Genomic DNA, 4,554 nt, shown 5'->3' on the forward strand with positions numbered 1-4,554 from the left:
CAAATTTTTTGTTTTTTTTATGTTTTATATTAAATAATTTATAAGAGTTTAATAAACACGTAACTCAAATATTTTGGCAAAATGTACAATAATCTGTTATTTTACAATAAACAAAATCATTTATACCTGAATTCAATATTTTTTGCCAACTTTATTTTCGGCCTAAATTTTTCAAGATCAAAGGGCAAAAACCGAAAAAACCGAAACCGAACCGAAACCAAAACAAAAACCGGAAAACCGAAACCAAAAAACCCGAAACCGAACGGTTTCAAATTCTACAAAAACCGAAGTTTTGGTTTTTGGTTCGGTTTTAACTAAAAACCGCACCAAACCGTACCACCCACACCCCTAATACTTTGTCCATTCCTGACAATTTCAAATTTCACACAACACCTTTAAAATCAATCAAACTAAATATATATAGACATCCTTTTAATTTCATATCTTCATATATCAATCAAAGTCTCAAAGCTTTACATTATTTAAATAGAGACAAAGCTACCCATGCTCTAATTAACCCATCAAGATTAACTCTGCATTAACAATTAGTTTGAAATACTGAATTCAAAACAATTAAATTTCTAAAGAAATTAATATTATCAAACATTTACTTGCTTCTCCATCTTCTCATCCAAAAACTGGATGAGGCCACCTAGTGCACGGCCGGGTTCGCTTTCCTGCATCAGCTGCTCCCTTATCTCTGTGGGGGTTATCTCCAACTTTCCCAAAAGGTAATCAATCCGCTTAAACGAATCGTGCTCTGTGACACCAAAATAGGTGGATGCCATCACACGAAACATGGATGGTGTACAATACGCCATTTCAATCTGGACGTCCACACGCCCAGGCCGTAGGAGTGCAGGGTCCAATTTTTCTTTGTGGTTGGTAGTGAGTACGATGATTCTTTCGTCACCACAACTTGACCATAGTCCGCCAATAAAGTTCAAGAAATCCGAAAGTGTTACCTGATAATAATAAAAAATATATATAATTGTTAATGAACGAACCAACCAACTTTATGATAAGGGTCGTAGCTACACCACCCTCATCTGATTTCCCACCATCAAAAGGTTGTCCATAAAACACTTAGACGACGTTTTGACAATAGAAAACTAAAAAACACCTCAAACTTTGAAAATTACTGGTCAGAACAGCCGTTTGAACAATATTCCAACTTTATACTATTTGAACCAAACGCGTTAACAAGGATATATATACTAGTTACCTTGTGTTCTTGATCTGAAGGTTTGTCATGATGAGCTCGATCACACAACTCAATCGAACAATCAATGTCCTCGACAACGAGTATGGAGCGGTTAGCAGTCGCCACCATCAACCTCCGCAACATCTCATTCGACTTAACAACACTCAACTCCAAATCATAAATGTCAAACTTCAAATAGTTTGCCATTGCAGCAATCAAACTAGACTTCTCGGTCCCAGACGGACCGTACAACAGGTACCCTCTCTTCCACGCCTTTCCAGCTCTCCTATAATACTCCCGCCTCTCCACAAACCGATCCAGGTCCATGATCACCCTCTCCTTTACATCCGCGTCCATTGCCAACGTGGCAAATGCCGACGGGTGATCCATATTAACTGACTTCCACAACGTGTCCTCCACGTAGTATAGCCTCAACATTCTATCTTCACTTCTCATTTTCTTGGCCTCTTCTAGTATAAATGGTAGATACTCATTCACCGCAAGATTATTGTGCTTTCGATAAAATGTTAGCTCGAATGACTTCATATCCGATGCACTCGAAACCCAAAGACCACATGAAGTTGACTCCTTTGAATGCATCAGTATAACATTCATTAGTTTCCATTCTAAGTTTAATATGTCTGTCACTCGGGTTTTTTGAAACAGTCACACACTGAATATTAACCGACATCCTAGCAGCGATGTATGTATCGACGGCTGTGTACACCTCGTTCTCATGCAGCCCGTCGTATTCGTTTATGATCATTGTCCTTGTTAACCTTTGAGGTAAGTTGGTGATAAAATTGTTTAAGCCAGTTAAAACATAACTACCTGCTTCTCGCAGATGGTGCTGACCGATCATTAACGTGGTGCCTGCGATGACCTTTATGATGGTGTCTTTCACTCCCCGGTCGTTGTTGTTGTTAGCCATTAATGGTTGGATTGTTTATGGTTTGAAGAAGCTTGTACATGAAATGGTAAATGAATATATAACTTTAGAGACCAGAAACATAATAAAAACACAAGAATATATATATATATATATATATATATATATATATAATGGGAAACTGGGAGACTCTTCATTTTACATGTAAAAAAATACTAAAAAAATTCATTTTTCATATAAAACGCACATTTTTACATAATCTTTTGGAGCTTTTAACATATAAACACATTTAGAAGTCATTTCCAAAAAAAAAAGTTTTATTTTCAGCTAAAAAAAGGGCAAAAAAAATTATTTTTTTACAAAATTACTTTTTTTATTGGAATGTCTTCTACGTGTATTTATAAACAAAAAGTACACAAAAGTTTATGCTAAAACTAATTTTTTACATATGAAATGTAGTTTTTTATTATTTTTTTACATGTAAAATGAAGAGTTTCCCTGTTCCACACTTTTTACATCAAAGGTGGTGTTATTTGATTGTCCGGTTAATGAATAATTAGGGTTTACAATAACGTACGTGTTTAAATACAAATTGATAATGTGAGTCTTTAGAGCCCAACTTGTCAAATAATAATAGTTTAAGGTGAGAATGTTATCAGTCACGTAACAAAACCATACGAGCACGGTAAAAAAATATATATATTTGTTATAACTACTGATGAGATAAATATATACCTTGGTTAATGGATAACCGGTTAAGACACCGAGGTTCAACAAACACGAACGAGTAACCGGATAAAGGGACAGCAAACAGCGGCACGGGGTGCGGCGGCGGTAGCTACGTTGCGGTGGTGCGGTGCCCAACAACCTTTTAGCCGTGGGGACCAATGGTGGCTTCAAGCGTATATTGTATATAGGGGCGAGGAGCCGATTTTTTTTTACTTGATCTGCAAGTTTCTTTTTTGTTTTATAGGGTCCAACCCTAAACGATTTAGCACATGATGGTTGAAGTCCATATCTAGTTTATTATTAATTTATATATATTAACAATACATATTATCTATTATTTACATCTAGTATAAATAATAAACCGCTCGTGAATTATAGTCGAACTGATTAAACAATTTAAGCGGATTTTAATTCATTATCCAAGGTGTAACTCTTACGGGTCGTAACTCGGTCGGCGTTAAATTAATCGAATCGGTCCACTATTTTTCAACATAGAAGCCCATAATCCCTAATTGGTTAATCAAATTCATTTTCATCCCATATAGGAAGAGAGATTGAGATGGTTTGGACATGTGAAGAGGAGACCGACAACAACGCAAGTTAGAATAGTGGAAACCTTCATTGTGGAAGGAAAAAAGAGTAGAGTCAGGCCCAAATTGACTTGGGATGAGAGAATTAGACATGACTTGACAGAGTTGCACCTCTCTAAGGACATGGTCCAGGATAGAGATTCGTGGAGACGTAGGATTAAGGTTAGCGACTTCTAGGGGAAGATACCTAGTTAGCTTACCTTTGTATTTAGGGTCTAGTTGGCTAGCCCGACTCCTTGTTCTTTATGTACATATTTTGTTTGATGCTGCTTCTGCTTCTTATGCCATATTCTTAGTAGGTTACAGATTCCTTGATATTTGGTAGTTTGTTATCTATACATTGCTAAGTGTCTTTGGTTGTAAGATGTATGTTTACTCTGTTTACCTGTATGTGGCTTTATGAGCCGGGGTGTCTCTCTGGAAACAGTCTCTCTATTATCACGGATAAAGAAAAGACTTGCCTACATCTCACCCTCTCCTGACCCTACCGATAGCGTGCTATGCGATGGGATATACAGGGCTTGATTAATTGATTGATTTTCGTCCCATATAATGAATCGATGTTACTTGAGATAATAATAACTATATTATAAACCTTTTCCTTTTACTTACTTTTATGACATTTTAAAAAAATAATTTGATAATATATAGTTTGTTTTAACAAAAGGTTTCAAGGATCACTGTTAGATGATAGCTTGTATAGGAGTACATGTTTTGGTGCTTGGTCGTAGGAGGGTGATGTGCTAAAAGTAGTCAAATAATTATTAACTAAAAATAAACTAATCTAGACACTAAGTAATACTCTAGACCCTTAAACTACTAACCGGCAAGTGAACCGGTCTACTCTAGTACAGCTAAGTAAGTCCGGATATCGAACCCACGAGACTCTTTAAATTACGAAACTAGCAAATTACACTCAACTACAAGACACGACTATTTATTAATAATATTTGAGGGGGATTTAAACTAATTATTAAAACTAATTAAAACAAACCCTAATTAATAAAATAATAATAAAACATAATCATTACTTTAAACTAATTAAATAATTAATTAAACTTAACTCAATTACTTTAAACTAAAGAAAACAATTAAGAAAACTTGGATTGAATCAGATGATGAAAATAACTACCCAGGCCAGA

General features: G+C 35.5%; 1 pseudogene; it reads right to left on the reverse strand.

Annotated features, from left to right (window-relative positions):
* Positions 1–527: 527 nt before the first annotated feature.
* Positions 528–2,135, reverse strand: LOC143613125 (protein HYPER-SENSITIVITY-RELATED 4 pseudogene; annotated as a pseudogene).
* Between the last annotated feature and the right edge of the window lie 2,419 nt (positions 2,136–4,554).

This window comes from Bidens hawaiensis, unplaced genomic scaffold (assembly GCF_021521415.1).
Source record: "Bidens hawaiensis isolate Kalapana, Puna unplaced genomic scaffold, B.hawaiensis_p1.1 tig00036711_1, whole genome shotgun sequence".
Lineage (NCBI taxonomy): Eukaryota > Viridiplantae > Streptophyta > Magnoliopsida > Asterales > Asteraceae > Bidens > Bidens hawaiensis.